The following is a 23012-nucleotide window of genomic DNA, read 5'->3' on the forward strand; positions in this document are numbered from 1 at the left end:
CCCGGCACGGCCGGTGCTCAGAGCCACCCGCTGTCACCGGAGCAGGACTCGCGGGGGCCACGGCACTGGAAAACCAGGTTCCATCCGGACAGCTGTTCCCACGTGTCTAAACTGCATTTTAAAGTGGGGCTTAAGCGAATAAGTGACCTCAGCACTCTTGTTCAATGGTGATCCCCATGTCTGCTTGATTAGAGGATAGGAGAATGATTAACTGGGAGACAATTTCCCATCGTTTGGGTCTTTTGGACAGTCAGGCCCTGTGGATAATCCTGACTCCCTCAAGGGTGAGCAGTTTCTCATGTCCTTGAGAGTAAATGCCAAACTGCTCAGGCTTGGCCGCAGCATTGGCTTTGTTTGCCAAGGACTTGAGAGTGCGCCCGAAGAACAGAGCAAGAGCGAAGGGAAAACAGACAAGCAATTCTGACACACTTTAGTATTCCTGGTGGTGCTGCTGCCATCAGCTGTTCTATCAGCTTTCACAGCCCATGCTATAATTAAGATCTGTCAACACTGATAAAAGGGAGAACATTCAGTCAACTAATTAAGTATCACTTTAATACTCTAATATTTAAATTCAGGTTCCTAAATCAGCAGAATAATAAAATGTTTTATGTCTGCTTAAATGGCAGGGGAACAGAATGTGAATATCTCAGTAGCGGATTTAATTATCAATCCCACTTGCCCTCGGAGAGCAGAGCGGATCTCGGTGCTGGTGAAGTGGAACCGGGATTCCTGGTGGCTGCGGGAGGCAGAGACGGCTCAGAGCACCGAGGGAGCACCCGTGGCCTGGGTGTTAGTGTATCAGTCATCCCTGGGCTGGGGTGTCAGTGTGTGTATCATCCCTGAGCTGGGGTGTCAGTTTATCAATCATCCATGGTCTGGGATGTTAGTGTATCATCCCTGGGCTGGGATGTTAATGTGTCACCCATGGGCTGGGATGCTAGTGTACCATCCATGGTTCCAGATACAGACCTGAGCAAGGAGAATTGTGTCTGAGCTGCACCAGGTATTAAGTTGAGCAAATGCTTCAGCAGGCCTGGCTTCAATATTACCTTTGTGCTGTCCTTTTTGCATTAGCTTTCTGTGAATGCTTTAGCGAGCAGGTTTACAGGCAGGAGTGCTCATGGGAATGGGAAATATCTGTTCAAATTAATCTCCAAGAGGATGGCAAACCTAGGTTTTCTAAGTTATCTGCGCTAGAAACCTGATGGTGACTTCTGCACCCACCCTGGCAAGAAACACGAGGAGCTGGGCGGCTCATGTGCGGTTAAACCAAGTAGGGCAATGGTGATGGTAATGAGCTGGTTGCTGTTGATGACGGCTGCGGTCTGACCGTGAGCGCCGGGCAGCGAAGGGTGCGGATCTGGAGTGTTCTTTTAAGGCTCAAAGCTATTCTCAGAAATTATATGGGATGCAATAAGACTTGGAAAAGATCAATTTGGAAAATCCCACTCTGTTCGCAAGTAGTTTGCAAACAGAAAGAGAAGTGAAATTCATCAAGGAAATGAATCATTACAAATGATTTGTTTGGCTGTTGTATGGAGATGATTTATGAATATTGACCCATCTGTAATTGTGAATATCTCCCTGCAGAGGCTGTGTGCTGTACAAAGCGTTGGGTATCTGAAATGGAGTGAAAGAGTGCTTTCTGTTTTGTTTTGTTTTTAATATTGTGGTTGCTCCAAAAGGCTTTAGTCGAGATTGCAGCCTTCTTGCGTTGCACTTTTCAGATGTTATTGTATGGAAGAACACTTGGTCTAAAGGACTGTCAGAAAATACCATAAATTCCGTTTTATGATAGGGTGATGGAAGTACAAAATGACTTGCCCAAGGTCAGTTAGAGTCTGTAGCAGACTTTGGGAAGGAATCAGGCTTGCCTTAGTCCAAGTCACATGCTTTGATTTATGTGTGACAGTCGCAGAGCAGGAACTGTCATCAGTTAGTGTATATGTTGTGCATGTCTGCTATAGAAACCTCACCTTTGCAAAACGGAGGAGTTTATCAGCACGCTTGAGTTTCAAGGAGGCGATGTGAGATCCTGCATGATCCGCCCACTCAGCAGTAAACGGAGCGTGTGTCACCTCCGCCGTGGGGTACGGGCGCGGGGCACAGCACAGGTGTGCCCGACCTGGGCACAGCGCAAACGCACAGGTTGCTTTGAATTGAGCAGCCAAGGAGGAGGCATCTCTGGAAGAGAAATGCCACACAGCACAGCGCTGGCGTGCAGCTCCAGCATTATTGTCCTTTCTCCTTCTCCCGGCAGCTTCGTGTCACCATCATTTTGTGCGGGGGCTCTGGCTGCAGTTACTGTGTGATTGGCACGGCTGCTTCATAGCAGATGGTTTTCTGTCCGCGCTGCCCGAGTGTTTCTGTCCTGAGCGTGCCGCTTGGTGAGCGGATGGGGATGACCAGCAAAACAGTGGCGTTGTTTGTTTTAACCTAGAGAAATGTGGCAATTTCGTACTCCGCAGTTCCCTCCTGACAGCTCGTCCTCCCGCGCCACGCTGCCGTGAGTGACAGCAACCAGAGGCTATTCATGAGGGTGGCATCTCAGCATGTAATAATCGTAATTACATGAAATAATAACCATCTAAAGGGCAGCCTGGTGAGTGACAAGGCAGAGAATATACCTTGACACCTGCCAAAGATGTACTAAACACACAGAGAAATTTTCCCCAGGTTCCTGTCACTTTGTCAACTAACAGAACCAGCCAGAGTTAATAAAATTACTCCAGCAAAGTCAAGCAGGCTTCTTTCCCTTGCTGTCAGGGGCTCACCGAGGTAACGCGGGTTCACAGAATCGGCGAGGAGTTTGATCTGCGTCTGGCAATGCTTTTGGTGTTACTATTTCTGGCTGTAATTAACGGAGAAGTTCCTCTGCATGGAGTTTAGTCTGATAATTATTAGTGGTAATAATTGATAAAGTGGAGGTAGCAGCAGGCTTCAGGGTCTGGGCTAAAAAACCCTGGAAATGTTTGACATTTCCTTTGCTGCTGTTCCTTCTAATGCTTAATTGTGCCTGTGTGCAAGGGCTGGAGTCTGGTTGAGAGCTACAGCTCTTGCCACTTACAGTTTTGATCCTGATATGCAGCGACAGATGATCTTATATTGTGCAGTGTCTAATCCTTTCTGTGGAGCAAGCATGGAGATTGTTTGGACAGACCCCCTTCCCCTAAAGAAATGGTTATGGAACGACAGGAGAGGTGGGGTATATGGGAGCAGATATTGTTTGTAGATAAAAGAGGGACCCCTACAACTAGAGTTAAGGGAATTGTGTGTGTCCAAAACCTTTTAAAATCACCTGCAAGTTATCCCAATCTTAAAATGAAACAAAACCTGCTGGCTGAGTGCTGGACTCACTGCCCAAGGGTGCCCTTGCATTGCGGGTGGGTTCAAATCAGATATTCCCAGTCACCAGGAGTACCCAACAGGAGTCATAATATTGGAGGTGGGCCTGTGCTTTCCTACCAAAAGTATGGGGAGCCCAGTAGGAATGGAAGGTGCAGGGTTATTTTTCTGCACGGCTCTTTAAAATTGGATTATGTGCATTTTAAGTGTCTCTTAAGCACTGTTCTTTGTCACTTTAAAAATTCATGCAGAACAATTAAAATTGGCTGTAGGATTATTTTTGTTCTATGTAATTTTGAGATGTGTTGTTTGATCATGTCTTGTTATATTCCCCAATACGACCCCTCCCTTCCTTGGGCTCCCGTGTGTCCTCCCTTGGCTCGTGTTCAGGTACGAGGGGGAGAGCGCTGTGCCGGTGCACCACACACACAGAGGTGCCCGTGTCCCCAAATAAGGGTGTCAGACATCACGGTTGTGAAATAGCACAGAGGCTGAAGTTAGTAGGAGAGGTTTATTTATAGCCCGGGCTGGCTGCAGCAGTGGTTTCCATGGGAATAGGAAGGGCTGCGCAGTGGGACGGCTGCTCTCAGCGCACATGGCAGAGCTCGTGGGGAGGCTGCAGCCTCTTAAACCCTCGTTAATCCAGCCCTGCCGTACGCACCTCTGTACCAGGTACCGCTCGCAGGCAAGTCGTGGGTCACGGTGCGAGAGATGCAGTTTTTAGGAAAAGAAATTGCATGTTCCCTTTGCAGCAAAGGGATAAAAGTATGTTTTCTGCGCAGTGTTTTGGTGATCATTATTCTGGAGAATGGATGGGAGGAGGGGTTTTTATTTATTTATCTGCTTACTTATTTTGATTCCCTTAATGAAGCTGCCATGGAGGACAGCAGAGCTGCAGGCAGAGTGTGCTTCGTTCTCACTGGGTCTCGCTCCTGCGTGGCTGCACAGAAAACCCAGGGCAGAGGGATGCAGTGGACTCGGCGCTGCCGCGGTCACTGTGGGAGCTCTCTGCTCCCCAGAGGCTGCTGCCCAGACCCGGCTCCGGGGTAATGTTCCCTGCAGATCTTCTCCAGGTCTGTGGCACGACCTGCCCCTTGCTTGGTTTTGCAGTGAAAACGTCCTGGAGGGAAGGAGCAGCGTCAGGCAGCCCCGAGCTGGACCGTTCCCACCACCCTGCCAGTAATTAAGCAGCAGCACCTCCTCCCTCCCCTCTTGGCTGCCTTAGCACAGAATTTGCCCCACCCCTTTGTCCCTTTGGCTTCACACTGTGGGCTGAGGCGCTTTGGAAAAGTGGGTGCTGTGTGCGCCCCCTGGCCCAGGCTCCGTGGGGGGTTCGGGTGACTGCACAGCACCCCCAGTCCAGCCGCCCTCCCAGAGCGGGAGCTGCACCCCACGTGTCCATGGACAGGCCTGGGGGGGCTCTTGGGTCCAGCATCCCTGGGACTGCGTCAGCCAGAACGAAGTCTCAATCAGCCCGTCGTTGGCTCAGCGGGCAGGGGTGTCTGGGGGCGCGGGGGCTGCCGTGTGCCATCCGCTCTGCTCGGGGGCTGCGGCGCAGGGACAACATCCGCAGGAGCCGCGAGATTGGCTGGGCGCCCTTAATAATACAGTAGGTGGGGGAAAGCAGGGGATAAAACACACCAAAAATTGCATTCAGACAACACAGATGACAGTTATTTTGATTTGTAAATGTCTACCTAGGTGGAAAAGCTGCCATAAATAATAGCGAGCTGTCAGGCTGTGCAGATCCGCGGGCTGTGCTGAGCGGGGCTGCGCTCAGGCCTGGTGCCGATGGGAGGCTGTATTTTTCACAGTGCATATACAGGATAAACATACGCTCTTCTCGCACATGTTTGTCATTGACAAATTCCTGCTGCACCTGCACTATGTCATTACCGTGCTCAGTCACTGGAGCTGCACTTCAGAGACAGAGGGTTGCTGAATTTTTTTTATCTTTAATAATTCTCCTTCTTGTCCTTCAGCTAGGGCAGGAAAATCCCCCGTTCCACAGCTCTGGTTTGCTGTCACACAAATGAGGAGTTCCTGTTGGTTCTGTTGCAGCAGGCAGCAGCGCTGGCTCTGGGTGACAATCTCCGGGCAGCCTGGTGATGCACCGCGCTGCCAATTTCTTCTCCCCATGTTGGGAAAGCACATAAAACAGCCATTTCCAGGAAGATACTTGGCTGTTGCTTTCGCTTGTTTTGTGCATAAACAGAGCGCTTGAATCTTCAGGGCTGTCAATATTTATAGATTGGTCTGTTCGAAGGCCAAGAGGGAGCATTTATAGTTATGCGCTCTGCCCTCCGTAGGCTGTAGAACAGCTCGTCAGCCAGTGCAGGCAAAATCGTACCCGCTCTGGCTCCTGACTGCAATTCAGGGCACGGGAACTGGTTTTGTGATGGAAGCAGGAACCAGCAACGAGGGCGGGTGCGGTTTGTCTGGGTGTAAGGTGCCCCCAGCCCCCGATGTGACGCGGGGACGCTGCCTCCTTGCAGCAGCGTCCCCACCAGCGCAAGGGCCGCTCGTCAGAACGCTGCTCTGTTAAATTCTGTGCTGAATTCAGCCTGCTCACTTTGTTATCTTGTCCAACAACATCAACTGATTCCTGAAATGGCCCCGGAAGGTCTTGATCAGTGAGTTGGATTTCTGGTCAGGTAATTGGTGGGAAGGAAGAGAGAGTGAGGAGGACTTTTGCTTTTCCCCATGGGCTCTGAAAACGGCTTGGGAACAAGCCCCGCACCCGGTCCCTTAGCTCAGCTGTGAGCTGTGTTTGAAATCCCACAAATAAAGAGCTGAAAAATGCCCTGAAGGTTTGGGAAACATTGGGGAGCATCCCTAGATGCGTGTATGGCTTCCCATCAAGCACTACGTGAAATTCATGGTTTCATGTGGCTTTGCCTGGGTGTTTGACTGAATTTAGCTTTTCATTCTGGGCTTGGACAGAGAAATACGGGTAGACAAAGTCTGCAGCTTGATCTGAGCATGATGTTCGCATACCCTGGGACACAAAGCTGCTGGCTGTTCTGTACAGCCCTGACCTCCAGACTGAAAAGGAAATTTCCCTGCTAAAGACGCACAGATCTTCTAACAGTCCCTTCTATCAAGCAGCAAATCTCTACCAGTAGATGCCCCATCTGCAAATACATTTTGCACTGTGGTTGACTTCTATGCAGTATTTCAGCTGACCAGCCTTCCTGGGATCACAAAGCAGAGTTTGCTGTTGAATCAAAGTGCCTTTTTGTTTTCTTTGCTCCATGACTGATAAGTCTCACAGTGTCATGCAACTAAATATAGCTTCTCCCTATCGGGTGACACAGTGGCTGCTCCTGGCCGTGTCACCTCAGGTCGGGTTAATTAACCCTGACATCATCCATTTTCATGGACGGAGTTCCCATTCCCTGCTGCTTGTAACCAGAGGCCGATCGCAGGGTGAACGCGGGCGGGAGCAACGGGGGGGCCGTGTCAACAGCGTCGCTTCGCACCGAGCCAAAGCGTTTCCAGCGCCTACAAAAAGGAGCAGAAGCCAACTTTTCATCTCCTTGTTTTTCTTAGGGCTTAGCAAGGAACCAGTGAGTTTGCAGCAGCTCTGATTACAGACGTTTGCTCTTTTCTTTAGCCCCGATGACTGTGCGGTTGGCTGGGTGACAGCGTTTATCCGGTGTCAGCGCTCCGGCCCTTCGCTTGGCTGTTCTCTCCAGGCTGTCCCCAGTGCCGCGGGAGAACAGCGAGCCTGGTGTTCGCTTTGGAAGGGGCTGTTTTGGGTGCGATGTCGAGGGGTGAGGAGCCAGCACCAGACAGTCAGCGGAGGGTTGAACCAGCAGCTCTGACAGGCTGTAATTGCTCCCAACCTTCTGCAGGGGTTAACGCCACAGGAGCGAAGACAAGCGGCTGCTCCAGCTCTGAAATACCCTTTGTGGTAAGGAGCCTGCAGCATTGCTGCTGTGCGTCTTGGTTTAGTATTTTTCTAACTTGTGCTGCTCATCTGTATGGGCACTGAGTGGCCTCTCTTGAGAGCAAAAGAAAATCTGTGCAGTTGCAGGAGGAAATTGCTTCAAAGATCAGCTTCGGGCGAGCATTGTTCTGTGTGCAAGCCTTTAGGACGTGTTTGCTGTGTTTTGGGACCTCATAGTCTGCGACCTATTCATGCTGCTCTAGTCAGAGAAGTAGCCAAAAAGGGCTTACAAATTAATGCACGACAGACACCGCATCGCGCTCTTTTCCCCTTTGCACGGAGGCTTTTGTGAGCCGCATCCTTTGCAGGCTGATGCATTGCAATGTGCACAAGGCCAAACGTGAGTGACCGTTCCTCTTCAGGTTCGGGCTCTTCTCCGTTCCCCTGCTCTGATTTTACTTTTTTCTTGTCCTCGTCTCATTGGTGTCATTTGTGCCGAGAGCTGGCAACCCAGGCAGCAGTGAGGCAGTGGGAGTGGGAGCAGCGGGGCTGAGACCTGCTGGGACCTGGGGTTCTGAACCCGCCCGTGTCTCTGCAGGGCAGCTCTGAAGTCACCCCTGTGTTTGGTGGTGGTGATAATAACCCAGGACGGCAGCTGGAAGGCTGTGTGTGGATCTGGTGATGTGGGATGTGCGAGGAAGCAGCAGGTTGGAGGTGGGGACAGGAGGGACACAGCAAGGTGAGCATGGCAGATGTGGTTCTGGAGAAAAGGCATCCAGCTGCAGCGGTGCCAGCCCGAGCATCCCGTGTGCCAGCTGCACTCGTCTGGGTCCTGGTCTCTGGGGCGGGAAGGGGACAGACACCTGAGGTCCCAGCAAAACCTGTCCTGCAGTACTTGGAGCTGGTGAGAAGCCAGACTGACACAGAGCTTTAAGAAGTTCAGGAAGGTGGGGCTGGGATTGAGGAGATCTGGGTTGGTTTTGCCAAGTTAGCCCTGGCTTGCCTGGCTGAGCTTGGGGTGGTTCCTGCAGCTGACCCCGGCTGCTGCTGCTGAGCCATGGCTTGAGACTTGAAAATAAGCATTGTTGGTTTTATTTGGAGGACAAGTGCTACCATTTTATTAGAAAATACTACCGAAGGATGGCAGGAAGAGAGAGCATAAAAGATTAAGTCTACTCATGGACTGGATCAGAGCACAATATTTTGTCTCCCACTGTGCTACCAGCTGTATGAGACGAGAATGTCAGAAATCCTGCAGCAGGCAATTAGAGCCTGACGGCAGGCTGCTCGCCGCCTGACCTCGGGCACTTTGCTCTTGGTTTAGATCCTGAAACAAGGAGGCTTTCTCCCAAAGCTCTTTGCCTTCTGCTTGCTTGTTAAGCCTGAACTGCCTTTGTGTCCCTCGGTGTGACCCGAGGGGTAGTGGGGAGAGGGAGGGAGCTCAGCAGCAGCAGCATTGTGCCGGCCCCTTAGACAAAATGGGCCCTGTCAGCCCAGAGCATCCCCTTGTCCTGCATCACAAGCATCTTCCTCCTCCTCAAACTGTTGCATGCAAGATTTATGTCTCCAGCCTCCACAGTACGTTAGCTCTGCATTTTTCTGTCTGGAATATTATTTTGCTACTTCATGCTCATATTTTGTGAACGTCCCCAGGCCTGTTATTTTTCTTCTGTTTCTCTTCGCAATGTTTTTCATTGTGGAATGACCTGAGCCTAATTCCTGTACCTTTTGCTCTGTGCAAATGCAGCAGGATTGTGACAGAAAGAGCTCTCTCTAATGCGTGGACAGTGACGAGCAGCGGCTGGTTCATGGCTATTGACGTTCGCCCTGGGATCGATTCAATGAGTCCCGCTGGCCGGTGCCTCCGTGGCACTGGTGGGGACCAGACGTCCCTGTGTCTCTCTCCTACCATCACCCTCTCAGCAGCCAGACCCTGGCACGTGTGTTCCTGGGCGGGCTGGGGGGTTGTCACCAGGCAGGGGTGGTGACGTGCTGCTGTCCCCCCGTCCCGGGGTCTGGGTCCCCTTGGTGCCGCCTCTCCTGGTCCCACTGCTGGGGGGGAGCAGGGACGCTGTGCCAGCACTAGACCTGGGTGAGCAGAAACGTATTTGTCAATCAGCACGTTTTCTTTATTTTTGCAATGTACTCTGCTGGAGAACTATTATACATAATTGGTTCTGGATTACTGCACAAACCGCATTCAGATAACGCTTGGCACCTTGGGAATAGCTAATGATACATAACAAACCAGCAGCAACGTGCTCAGGCTGAAGGGCTTTGTGTGTGTGTATGTTTGGTCTTCTTTTTGTTTTCAAACGTGTCTTGAAGAACAAAAATACACATGTATTTTATTTTAAGCAAGCACCTCCTTGCACAGATCTGTTTTGTTTTGAAACTTCAAGTGTGTTCCTTCAGCAGGTCAATGTTATCGTGCTGCTCTTGTGATGCAGTGCCAGTCATGTTTATTTTCTTAGCTGAAATTATTTCCTCAACAGACTTCCTTTTGGAAGAGCACTGCTCTCTGCATATCTTGTTCACCCCTAAGCTCCTCTAGCTACTGCTCTGCTCTTCTGATAGAGATCTTACAGACAGGGAACAATACTTTATTATTGGAAAGTAAATGCTCATATCTGAGCCATCCTAGAATACATCTAAATCTGCATGAAACAGACTTTAAGCAAATGAACTCTAAACTCCTGGGTTTGATTATCTCAGAGAATCCCTGCTGAAACTAATAAGGCAGCATCATGCAAAAGACATTCTAGGCTCAATATTACTAAGTATTAATTATTGTTATCTCTTTGCTAGTTGATAGCAGTGCTTGCAGCCCTGCAATTTAGCCTTCTAGCAGAAAGAAAGGTATTGGAACAAAGCTAGAGAACAAAGCTTGATATAAACACATCGGACCTGAAAGAAAAGCCGTCGTGATGCACCTTGTTTCCTTCCCCAGATCACAGTCCAGCATGTCTCCGCTTTCAGAAACTGGCTTTAAAACCATCTGTGCTGGAGAGCAAATTTGCCGCTGCTCCTCCTGTAGAACCTTTTCCTGGGCTGCTGAGGCCAAGGGGACAGGCGAGGGGAAAAGCCTCACGTGCCTTTTCAAGCCTACCATGTGCTCTCCAAGAAACACAACTTGGATGACTTTGTACAACAGTGACATCTGGCGATACCCATCAATATTTACTGCTTCCATATGCTGTTTAAGGGGGTGGAGTTAGAATCTGCAAATCCCTTATCACTTGAGAAGTAAGTCAGAGTGTGAGCTTGGGTGTGAGTCCGGAGCTGCCAGGGCTGCTCCTGGTGCCAGCCCGCGCTCTCTGGTGTTGGCGCTCCCGTGAGCGGGTGTTGCGGGCCAAAGGCTGCGTGCAGAGGGACGGCAGGGGCGGTGCTGTGCTGGGCTGGGTGCGGTGCTGTGCTGCTGGCGGTGTGGGGGGCTGGCTTACACCGTGCTCTGTGCTGCTCCGGTGAGAAGAAGGGACTTAAATCTCTGTGACTCCTCTTGAGCCCCTCTTGCGTCTCCCATTGACTGACCCTGAAGGGCAGGGCTGCAGTCCCTGCTGGGAGTGCTTTATTCCCATTGCAGACCTCAGGTCCTGGTCAGACCTTACTTCATCCAGCCTGGTTCAGCCTTTCTAATTATTAGGAGAACACTATTTAAATAAGGTGGAAAGTGCTCTCTGTTGATGAGAAATAATTTGCCAATCTCTCTGTCAATACTCTGAAGTCAAATAGCAAAATATTAGCAGAACTCAGAGGCAATGTTTTCCTGTTGATTTTGTGCAGGCAAGCTTTATTACAACTGAGTCACAGACTTATGTGTAAAGCACAACCAAATACCTCTGATACTTGCTTTGTGTTGAGCTGTGCTGTGCTGCAGGGCCAGTGGGACGTGGGGGGACAGTGTGAAGTGACGGGGGGTGCACAGGTGTGAAGTTGTTCAGACCCCCAGGTTCCTTGGCTGTTCTGTTTCTGCAGCAGCAGGACAGGGAGGGCTTAGAGAAGCTCTCCAGCAGGATTTGGTAGTGGCTGATCCCTGCTTCTGTGGGGAACTGCAGCCGCCCGAAGACAAGGGAATGATGAAGAGCATTAACACGCTGAAACCAGTCCTCTCTTTTTGCAAAGAGAGACACACATGGCTGGAAAACAAGTGTAGTCACGAGTGGGCTCTCCATAGGGATTCTCCACAGAGACTTCACAGCAAGTTTTCTGCAAGGACCAGAAACATTCAGGCTTGTGTAGGAGGAGATGGGGAGACAATCGTTGCAGCACCTTTCAACAAACCCGTCGTTCCTATGAAGTATGTCCCGCTGCATGCTCCGGAGTGTCCCCCCCACCCTGCGTTATCTCACTGCCTCCAGCTGGGATTTCCTGAGCTGGCTCAGGGTCCTTCTTCCCCAAAGAGCTCCCAGCCTGCGTGCTCGGGCTGCTCTACCATCTGTAGCAGCGGGGGACAGTGACCTGTTCTCCACTCGTCACCCTCGTACCGGAGTGTCCTCGGGAGCCCTGGGCAGCTGCTGCCGCCCTGGGGAGCTGTGCCGGCGCCGCCTGTGCCTCCCCGCGGCTCAGCTCAGCTCAGCTCGCTGTGCGCTGCAAACCAAAAGTTCCCTCCTGGTCCCTCAGGGATCCTTATTGACTTTTATGGTCGTTAAAAGACCTCTGCGTGGATTTGTAATCATTCTACGTGTACACCCAGCAACACTAACATAACTGGTAATTAATTTGTTTTAATTGTTTTTATATAATCCCCGTGAGCGACCTGATGTTTTGTTTTGCATCTGTTATGTTTCTGACTCAAATTTTAATGCCTTAATGGGAACAGTGCCAAGTGCTGTTACACTGAGCTATGAGCAATCTCCTGGCACACTTCCAGTCCTTTATTGTGGAACTAACTATACAGCACTGTAATTTAACTAGCAAAATGTGGCAAATCACTGTTATTAATAACAATAAATCTATTTCTGCAGGTTGACAGCATTAAAATAACAAATTACTCTGCAAAGAAAGCTGGTAATTTTGGGTGCTTTCCACCGCGATCATCGCAGAAGTGTAATATCCATTATTAAGAGCCTTTTGGTGTCTCATGAAGGAGCTGTTTGCACATGACAATGCATCATGGTGCTTACTACAGGGGAGGATGTGGAGGCCTTGACCGTGGCTACTTCAGTAATTCATCATTTTAATTTGAATGTTAATGGTGGGATGGGGCAGGTTAGGGAAGGTTGTCTGCCTCCCTCCCTTCCCATCCTCCCTTTTTAATAATGCTTTCTCATCCCGTTAGTCAGGTCTTAATGCCCAAGATGTCCATTTCTCTTGCTCTCTTCCCTCCGCTCCGCTGCGGTCTCCACTCTGGAATCCACAGTGCCCTGCAATGAGTTAGTCCCTGAGGTTTGGGCAAGCGCTTGATTTGTGTGAGGCTTAAACCATGAAAACAATGCCCACCAGACACTCCTATTTTTAAAGAGATGGCAGCTGAACTCCTGCTGGATCTGCCACCCAGTCATTGCAGAGAGACCACGCCACAATCACAGCCTTGGGATAACTCGGAGGTGAAGCTGCTGGTGGAGTTCAGATACTGAACTTGAGGTCATCCTGAAGCTCCGGGGGCGATCCACGTCTCAGCCTCATCCAACACCCTTGCTGGGGCAACCTGAGCAGTAGCCCCAGCTCTGTGTTACCCTGGTATGAGACAACGCTGATTTTCTGCAGCCTGATGAAAGAGAAGTACTTCACCCCCTTTGCACCCCGGCGGCTGTACTGAGCAGCGATTGCAGGGGGTGGAATGAGCGTGTTGGGAGCGGGGGGACGTGGGTGGTGGGCGGGATGTAACTGAGGTTATGGTAGGGAGCCGGTCACTATGGGGCTTGGGGCTTCACTGACCTAACTGCTTATTTCCTTTGTTTCCATGTTTTGCGTTGGTGGGAAGGGCGTTCTAGTGAGCTTAAATGGCACTTAAAATATTATGGAAAAGAGAACACAGGAATATTTGCCTCATAACTTGCAGGCGCCAAAATGTTCTTGTACAGTCTGCTTGTAAAGTTAGTGTTTGTCTAAGAATTATTCGGCAGCAGCTGCTGCTCTCCCAGACAAGTGCCCGCAGCTCTGAGGGGCAGCGGTGTCGATGGGCTCCTGAATGGGGCTATGGGCCCAAATCCTCCTTAAAAATAAAAATCCTAGTTATTCTCTGCTATTTTTGTTCTTTGCGTCCTACCCTTTGCTTTCAGACAAAGATCCTATGGCACTTGACAGACAAGATGGAGGCACTTGACCCTTCTGAGTGTTTTCATCCTGTTGATTTGCAAAGCAGCCAAATCCTTGGTGGTGGTGAGTGGTGACGTCCCCAAGCCTCACTCCACCAGTGGAGCATTCGGTTTGGAGCCTGCTCTGGATCTGCTCGTCTTCGAAGGGTCACGACCATTCCAAGGCGTGCATTTGCAGCAAAGCTGCACTGATCCACATCAGCCCCGGGATGGAGCAGGCTAGGTGAAGCGCAGTGTGATTGCACTGTAGGGGCTTAAAGCCTGATCGCCTTCGTCTGTAGATGCTTTAATATCTTTCCATTATTTTAAGTTGGGTTGCAAATGAGCATCACCTTTGATCTATAATGAGGCTTTCCAGTCGGTGAGGCCTGAGCTCAAAAAAACGAAAAGCCTTTTAGATTGATGAGAGCAGCAGAAACATCTGAAACCTGAAGAACAACCTGTTCCAGCGCTGATGGAGACAAAAGGTGAGGGAGGGGGATCTCTGGGAGCTGGGGGGCCGAGGGTCAGGGAGAGGCAGCGGCACCTCTGAGGTTACCCAGGCCCTGGACTCTTTCATTTCGGGTCTAAATCATTGGTGAGGGGGTCTTGTCCGGTCTCCTAATTTGAATGGTGAGAGTGTTTTGGGTGCATAGAATGACTGTTCTGAGGGTGGGGGCAGAACGTGGGGCGGCTGCGTTTCCTGCTCCTGTTTTCTTTAGGTGACTACTCATGCAGAACCAAAACAGGATCACAGTAACTTCTTTCTGCAGATACTGGCAATGGATTGGCTCTGTTTAAAAACATCAGAGTACCTGAATAATGTGGTTTATTTTGTTGGTTCCTTAATATCTACATGATATTCTTTATCAGGTTTGACAGGTCAACTTCTTGGCCTAAATCACTTAACAACATCTCTTCAATGCTGATTTCCCACCTTTTGTCAGTCTGTCTCATAGCCAGGGTGTTATCTAGTGTGCGAAATTTGATTTATTTCAGTGTTGGCATGTCCAGAAGAACCTGTGTAAAGAAAACAAACTGCATGTCCCCTTCACAGGAGATCTTGGCTGCTATTTCTCTACTCACTAAAAGCTTTATCGCTCAGCCTTGTTATTACCATACTGAACGGAACACTTCAGAGCTTAGCGGCTTAACAAGATAAACCCACGCTGTGCGGTTGGTGTGGTTACTGCGGGCGCGGGGCCGGGCAGAGCTGCTCGCTTCCTGCGGCTGCAGCCGAGCACAATGCCTTTGCTCGCTAAACCCCCGAAAGCAGGCAATTTGAGATTATTCGCGCTTCATCAGGGCAACGTGGGGAAGACTGACCCAAGGCAGAGGAAAGGATCCACGTATCCCTTCCTTCCTGGACGCCCCGCTGTGTAATTTGTGCCCAAACCAGATTTGCTGCCTGCCAGGGTCTGTTTCTGTAGGGTTTTTCCTCTCGTCAAGCGCTATGGAGTGCAGGGTGTTTTCCAGTTCAAATGGACGGGCCGGGGTTCCCCTCCCGACACTGTGTCTTGAAAATAATCCAGAAGGCTTTTTTGTTTTTTCGCCCAGTGTAATGAGTGTCTTGTGTTGTCTGAAATGTGCAAATTTAGGAAAATTCCCTTCTCTGTATCACTTGATTTTTAGAAATGTGTGGCCTGGTTCCATGGTGAAGGTAGATGTCTGGGTTCTCAGCTGCTAGAACTTCACAAGAGCTCGATTTCTGGACTTTCCTTCTCCCAGAGATCGGGGTTTGACTCCTCAGGATGCCAACACACACATACCTGCTCCTGAAACACTTCTGAAGGAGGGAATTTGCAAGTGTAGCTCTGGGATCCTTTGTATGGACCTTCCCAGAATTTCTGAGTATCTCTTGGTTTTATTTAAAGCATAAGAAACACAACAGTTAGACAAATCTACAGAGGATGCCCACAGGCAGTTTCCTGTCTGCAGCCCAGAGCCAGCACACGTTATGGTTTGTGTTCTGATGTTGGTTGATTCAACGTTCAAGAGGGATCTTATTGTTACAAGACCACAGTCAGTTCTTTTTTCTGCTTTCTGAAACTTCTTGGGCCTGTCTCCCCATGAGACCTTTTTCAACCTTCCTCATCTGTTTTTTTTTGTTGCTGTTAATATTCTACTTTTATTGTTTCCGTTCTCATCTCTACATTTTGTTCTTCTCTCTTTGTTTTTGTCACACTCAGGGATGAGCTGTCCTCCCACACGGCAAGCAAAGGGACTGCCTCAAAGCTCTTTGCTTACACAAGTCAGCCATTTCTAACCAAGGGGTGTGTAAGCAAAAAGAATTAACCATCTCCCAGGGCGCTGCTAGCAAGGACATTTTTGGGTTGTCATCGTGTACGAACTTCATCTCAGCTGGACTTGCTGTGAGCCAAAAGCCCAGACTGTTCACGGGTTGCAGAATGTTGCTTCTCTGCTCTTTGCATCCCTTCCCAGCCTGGATACAGGACAAACGACGAGTGTCAGGATGAGCGGCTGGGGACATATTATGTCACACTGTGCAATTGCCTCCAATCTGTGCTCCGCACGTCCTTCCACGCCAAGTACCTTCTCCTACCAGCTTCTGTGTCTCTTCATACTGTGCCTCTTGAATCTTCTGCCTTGTGACCTGTCCAGTAACTTAGACTAAGTATTTATTAGTGCAGCCATTCGTTAGCTGTTAGCTCTTTAGATTACACTTCCTTGTATAGTTTAGAAAGTGTATTCAAGTGTTTCATTGCGGCTCCTTTGCAGTGTTGTGATCCTCCTCAGGATCTGCTGGGCTTGCTCAGGCTCTGTGTGGTGACCACAGATCCAGCCTGAGCCCTTGAGCATCATACCCCGTGTGAGATCTTCGAAATCCTTCTGTGTGTTTTGAGTCAAACTGCCTGTCTGTTCACTCAGAGATGTACAGCTGGTGTGGTTAGAGCGTTGGAAACCTAAAAACACTGTACGGTGTGTTATGAAGAAAGACATCTGCCTGCACAATCATGAGCCAGTTTGGGAGGCAGCGCCTGTTCTCACTGTGGTAGAGGGCTGCGAGTGCCCGGGGGGTGTCACAGGGAGTCTTAGGCTGAATTTGAGTGTTTAGCAAAATAGGTTTCTTGAGACAGAAAAAAAAAAAAGGAAGAGGCAAAGAATAATATAGTGAAATAATTGCTATCTCTGGAAATTTCAATTATCCGTCAAAATATCCAGAAATCAAAACCTTACTGACATTCAGCCTCAATTATCTAAAAACCATTGGGAATATGGAATACGTTCGTATAAATGAGGTCTCTGATAACTGAGGGAATTTTCATTGTATTTAATGGGTGTCAAGTGACTTAACCCTGTTTTGAATACCAGGGAGTTCTGGCTAATTGAAGTTTGGATAATCTACGTTGAACTGTAGAATTTAGCAAATTAAGATAGCGTTGAGAACATGCGTGAGTTAATTTTAGCTCTGTCAAATGAACACGGTTTAAGTAGCTCCGAGACGAAAGCTGGCAGCCCGCACACGGCATGCACACGCTGCCGGTGCCCGGTACCACGAACACCCGGTACCGCAAACACCGGTACCACAAACACCCGGTACCGCGCCTGCCCAGCCCCTGCAAGGATCCGTACGCAGGGATGAAGGGTGATGTAGTTTATCGGGATTGCTCATCGCACGTGCTGTCAACGGCGCTTTGGCGGGCAGGAGGTGGGTCCTGCGGGAGGATCTGTGTGTCTGAAGGCAGCACCCGGGCGCTGGCTGCTGCTGATAACCATGGGCCGGGGAGACGGACGCAAGGCAGGAAAGCGCAGTTCTCCCAAGGCTGCGGTTCCAAGTGTTGTCTGATGTCCCTAGCACACACGTGTTTATCCTCCTCTCCTCACTTCCCTCCTCTCTCAGCACACATGCTTTAAATGAATATTTTAATATGTTTCTAGATTTCCAGGGAGAGGAAGGAATAAATTATTAATTACTAGTACAGTGGTTTAAGTATATAAGAGATGCAAGGTTTGTGGGGAAATGTACTGTCCTGCATTAAATGAGCCAACAGCAGTTACCAAAATCGGACAAGCTCACAAAACTGCCTTTATCTGCCAGGTCTGAACAGACTCGGTGCCTGGAAGTTGGTTTTCTCCTGTCTTGTCACAACAAGGAGCGCTGCCTCTCTCCCTCGCACCTTGGGTTTGGGTACTAGACCCTCAAATATTTCAAGAGAGAACAACCGAGGGGCGGGAGGGATGTTGCTGCGGTGACAGTGCAGGGGGCTGCACTGTTATCATTTTCTGGCCCAGCTGCAGCTCTTGGGTGAGACACTTGACATCAGTTGTCGTTTGCTCCCTAAGCCTTTGAGCGTTCGGGGTCTCAGTGTGTCTTTGTAATGCTGAGGTGTTAACTCGGCCTTTAGTTGCTGCCCAGGGAAAACGTTAGATGATGTAGCACATAGGGAATGCTTAGATGAGAGGCAACGGAGGAATTTTTGACTGAGGCACATATTAAATATTTGGCCAGTATGTTGCATATCACAAAATCTCCTTCTCATCTTTCAGAAGCGTGTTCTCATTCTTAATATATTGGATCTCAGCTTGAAACCCATTTTATCAGAGTAGATGGAAAATGAACCAAGAAGGGTTGTCTGATCCTGTACTGAAAGGGCAAAAAATGCACAGTTATGGAGAGGCCGAAAGATGAGACAGAGTGCAGCTTCCAGCTGGTTCTCCAGAGAACACCAGCGAGACAGCAGGGACTGGCTGGGGCGCTGCAGGAAAGCAACGCGGATCAGAGCACGGGGAGCACGCGGGGAAGCTGAGACCAAATGTCAAGACGTGCTGTTTTAGGGAAGAAAAAGAGAAATAAAAGCAGCAGTGTTAATCTGCAGGTGTGTGATAGCTGGGAAGATATTCTCATCCGTGCAGCTTTATTAGAGAGAGTTTTCTTTGCAAACATCACCAAAAAAGGAGACGAGACAATGCCAGCTATTTTGTACAGCAAACCCGCCATATAGAGAACCACAGGGAAAATGCCTGAGACCGCCAACTGTAAACAAGCTGCGCCGCTGGCAGGCTGGGAAACCGATGTTTTTTTAAAGTGTATGTTAAAATCAGCTCTGTTTACTTAATTGCAATAGAACATTGTATTTTTCTTAGGAGAAAATTGAGAAAACCTGGAGGGAGATTCTGTGGTTTGCAATAAATAAACACAAACGTGAAATCTAACACTACCCGAATTACAAAAGCCAAGTACACGAAGCGCTCCCAGTGCAAACTTGTCACTCAAGCGCCAGCTGTCACGAGCTGGATACTTTTCATAAAGCTTAGTTTTACCCTTTATCTTAATGTCGGTGCTTTGTTATGTTTGACCTTCTCCTGGCTGGAAGCTCACTTGCACTAAACAATGCTATTCTGTTCTGAAGAGGGGAACAGAGAATGCCTTGTTACTTGGTAAAATGTCTTGGCCTGAGTCCCTGGTGGAAGGAAGTGCTGCAATGACTGTGCTCGGTACGGAGCGCAGCGGGGCTGCTGGTCCCGGTGCTGGTGCCGGTGCTGGTGCCGGGCAGCAGTTCTCCAGGCATGCCCAGGCACACGGATGGCCCCACAGGACGGCGTTTCCCTAGGGGTGACTGCAGGGCGGCAGTTTGGGCAGGAGCCTGAAGGGCTGGGCACAACGACTTGGAAAATATTCTCTCTTGCTAGCACAGTCTCATGCAGGAGATGAGGTTTGAATTACTGTCCCCTCTTTCCATATGGGCCCATTATGAGCAGCTGACTCCCTTTGAATGGAGAGCATTGGAGTGTGATTTTCTTTTTTAATTTTTTTTCCCCCTAACCTGCTTTCACTAACTTTCCGGATGCTGACAATTGACATGCGCTATTCATATTTCTGCAAACCTTGTATTTGGGATGAGAAATCGTATTGCCAGGCTTCCTGCTCCTAAGAAGCGATCCTTCCCTGCGTTACCCGCTCGCCCAGCCCAGGGCTCTCAGCTGGCCGCCCTGGGGTGACTCGCTGCCCTGGTGCCATGGGGAGCCCGATCATCAGCACAGACACCAGCCAGGGACGGGAGGAGGAGACACAGCCCGCCACAGGACTGAGTGACGCAGGTCCTGATTTTCCATGATCTGCTGTCTCGTGTTGCTACTTGAACCTGCGCAACCTGAATTTAAAACGCTTCCACCTTCCTCCCCCCGCCACCGAGTCTGGGTGACAACGGAAGGTGAATCAGGAGGACAACCAGCGCAGCCCCTGGAACAAAACGCTCTGAGGTTCCTAAATCTGTCTCTGTCACACCGGATCAATTGCCAGGGCCTCCGCCGCCACCTCGTTTTGTTCATTTGGATGATAACTCATTCCTTAACAGCTGAAATGGCTTCTGACAAACCTCCCTTTTGGAAATGGTGCTCAAGGACACTGTTCTTCCACTGTTTGCACACTCAAAAATATTCTGGGAAGGATTTTTTTCCCCCTCCTCTCTTATCTGAGGCAGCATAATAAAAAACCTTAGATAAACAAATTTATTCTTGGAGGGATGTTTATTGAGCACTGGCAATCCCTGCAATAAATAATTTCTCTAGGAGGAAAAAAAAAAAGGCCAAGAAGCTGAAGCAGAAGGTAGAGCAAGGCAGCGAGGTGAGCGCGGGGACCGGGGACACGGGGCTCGGACCCTCTGGCGGTGCCCAGTGCAGGGACCCCCGGGGGATGCGGGGGCTCACTGGCTGGGGCTTGGACCCTCTGGCGGTGCCCGATGCAGGGACCGCGTGGGGCACGGGCACGAGGGCTCTCCCGTCATTAGATGCTCATTGTCTGAGGACTTGGGAAAAGCAGAAGGACGGCACATGGTGTAGGATCCCATGGGAGACGCTTGGTAGAAGGTCCCAAACAGCTCAGGTTCTGCATCGCCGGCCGGATGAACGGTCCAAGCCATCAGGCGATAATACACGAGAGTTACTGGTCTCTTTTGTTAGCCGAGAAACCAAAGATGGGTTTGAAGGTGGGAGGTGTAGGGGGAAACGGTTCATGTCAGTTTGAGACAGACATTTTTGTTTTCAGATATTTGAAGTGAAGTGAGACCACAAAGCTTTCACTTTGAGTCAACCTGAAATGTCTGATTAGAACCAAAATGAAATGTTCTGGTTTGATTTAGGGTCATGTAACTCCTGCTTTTCTCTTTCCTCTTAGTTTAGGTGACTTTTAATGTGAGAAAAAACCCAATACACTTCAAACTGTAAAGCCAGAAAGTTTCTTTTTGGAAATATTCAAGGGATACACTTCATCCTTCCCAAAATGATGTCTTTTGTTTTAACAGTGTCCTGAAATGCAATATCTTGAACTCTATTTCTGGTTTCCCTGCGAGCAGCAACCTTCCTCCTTTGCTCAGTGACAACCATTTGCCAGGTTCATCTGCCATTCAGTTACATGTCTTTAAAACTCAGTTTCTCAGCATGTTTATTATCTGTCAAGCCTCTAATCTCTTCTCCAGACCAAACACAGCATTTCACTAGTAATGGAGTTACAAAGTGACAAGGCCCAGATTTCGCTGAATTCCCCTGAGACTGGGTCCTCTGTCCCGGCTCCTGCAGCCCTTCTCCCCAGAGCCGGAGCTGCCGGTGTCTCAGCGAGCTGATGTGTTGTGTGATAACGGTTGTGCGACGGGGCCGCACGAGGATGTGACGCTGCGTCGTGGAAGGAAACGGGGTGAGCTGTTTTTCCTTTGAGAAGCTCCTGCAATACGCGATGTCCACGGCTCAGCAAGGACAGCTCGGTGGGTCGGTTTGGCTGCTGAACGCTGCTGAGCTCCGGGGGGGTTTTGGAATGTGAGGGGTAAAGAAGATCCTTCTGGATTTCCCGTTATTGACTGATTTTGTGGTTTCTATATTGGCTGGGGTTAAAGAAAGCTCCAAGAAGGGATTTTGGCCTGTGCATAGGAGATACTGGTTAGATTTGCTACAGAAAGCATGAGCTCCAAGAAGACTTGGATAAGCAGAAGTGTGGCAGCACTTAGGGTGTGCTTTGTGCACTTCGGTACCAAGTCTGTTGGTAACAATTAGGCAGTCTCTGACTGCTGCCTTAGTGTTGTTGCTGCAAGTCTTTCTTCCACCGGTAACGGGGTTCTTGTATCACCTTGTTTTCTAAGGAAGAGCCTGGATTTAACACCAGTTGCTCCAGATCCGTCTGAAGAGGCACAGCAGGCGAGAATGGATAGATAAGTTGTTCTGACTCTAGTTAAAACTACGCCTAAGCTTGAAGTGCAAAATGGAAGGAGGCTTTGGCCAGAGGGAAGAAATACAGTTTTTCAAGGAAAGAAGATGAAGTTAGTATGCTTACAACTGAAAGAAACAGGGGCACAGGCGGGCTTCTCGGTGGTGGTTATCAAATACAGAGCAATTTGCTTTGTGCAAATGGTAGATGGGGCTTCCCATGGGTCAGGCTGGGCCGGGTGCTCAGTGAAGGTGCAACAGCAGCTCCTGGTGAGTGTGCACCGCGTGGGAGGTGGGTCGGGGAGCCTGGATGGTGCTGGTGGTGCCAGCACTCAAAGGGCCTTTCCACCTCCATCGAGACGTGGAGCAGCGGGAGAACCGTCATTGGTGCCGAGGCGGTGCGACCAATCTCAGTTCTGGGGGTGTTTTGGACTTTAAGGTATTGAGATGGAGGGGGAAAGGAGAGAATCAGAAATGGAAAGAGATTAATTCTTGAAGCCTGTCTGCATTTTTTTACATAAATCCTGCTCTGCATCCAGACATGTATGGCACAGGCTACAAAAATCCCTGCTTCTGCTGTAGGCAGAGCAGAGGATAAACATATATGGATGAATAAACAAGGCAAGTAATCCAATCTCATTGCTAGTATTCAGTTCCTGCACTGTTGCTCTAGGCAACCAGCTTGAGTGGGGATATTGTCTATAACCTTAACAACTGATTATAGGCTACTTCACTGCCTCATACTGTCTTAAAGAGGATTAGAAGGGAGTGTAAAGCTGGCTTAGGCACTATGTTAACAAAGCCTCAAAGGCATCTGCAGATTTCCTTGTTCATGAAGTGATTAACTTATTTAGTAACTGTGAAAAAACGCGAACATTTGGGGAGCCAGGCTGGTAATAATTAAGAGATGTAATTGTGCCGTTGCGAGCCTCGCTTGGGCTGACAACTGTCTCTGTCTCACACCAACGCATCTGGCTTTGTTTCCGAGGCGCGAGGCGGTTTAGTGCTCGGGCTCCCGCAGGTTTCCTCGGTGGTTTCTCAGCCGGCGGGGAGCAGGGGGGTCCCACCTGTCGGCAGCGCTTCCGCTGCTCTGAGCGCCCTGTGGATCCTGGCGGGTCCGTGTCTGAGTCCTGTGTGTCGCTGCACACGTGGCAGTTGAGACGTTTCGGGCGAGCGGTGCTGGGTGTGGGGATGGGGATGGGGATGGGTACCCACGGGGGAGCACACACCAGCACTCGCTTCCCCCTTCAGCTGCTTTTAAACCGAAGAACAGAAACGACATTAAAAATTACGCCCTCATCCTGAGCTGAATTGTGCTGATTGGGGGCAAACACGAAGCAGCCAGAGGAGGGGGTGCCAAGCGATTGTAAGCGGTAGGTGAG

At 49.7% G+C, this 23012-nt stretch overlaps 1 protein-coding gene and 1 long non-coding RNA gene across 11 annotated transcripts in view; both read left to right on the forward strand.

The window, feature by feature from the left end:
- GALNT9 (polypeptide N-acetylgalactosaminyltransferase 9) overlaps positions 1-23012 on the forward strand; it is a 395114-nt gene that overhangs the window by 153630 nt on the left and 218472 nt on the right. Inside the window, exon 1 of one of the 10 annotated variants that reach the window (XM_065033321.1) lies at positions 13717-13964. The exons of 6 other annotated variants lie outside the window; for them this stretch is intronic. The gene's annotated coding sequence lies outside the window, so the exon portion shown is untranslated. Of the gene's footprint in view, positions 1-13716; positions 13965-21126; positions 21195-23012 lie in introns of those variants that run through there. 3 more of the 10 variants (XM_065033323.1, XM_065033324.1, XM_065033322.1) reach the window with 3 other exon arrangements.
- On the forward strand, positions 4915-13420 carry LOC110358316 (uncharacterized). Its single transcript, XR_010466754.1, has 2 exons — positions 4915-11537; positions 12205-13420. It is a non-coding gene; the product is annotated as an uncharacterized LOC110358316 (long non-coding RNA).

Source organism: Columba livia, chromosome 17 (genome assembly GCF_036013475.1).
Source record: "Columba livia isolate bColLiv1 breed racing homer chromosome 17, bColLiv1.pat.W.v2, whole genome shotgun sequence".
Taxonomy (NCBI): domain Eukaryota; kingdom Metazoa; phylum Chordata; class Aves; order Columbiformes; family Columbidae; genus Columba; species Columba livia.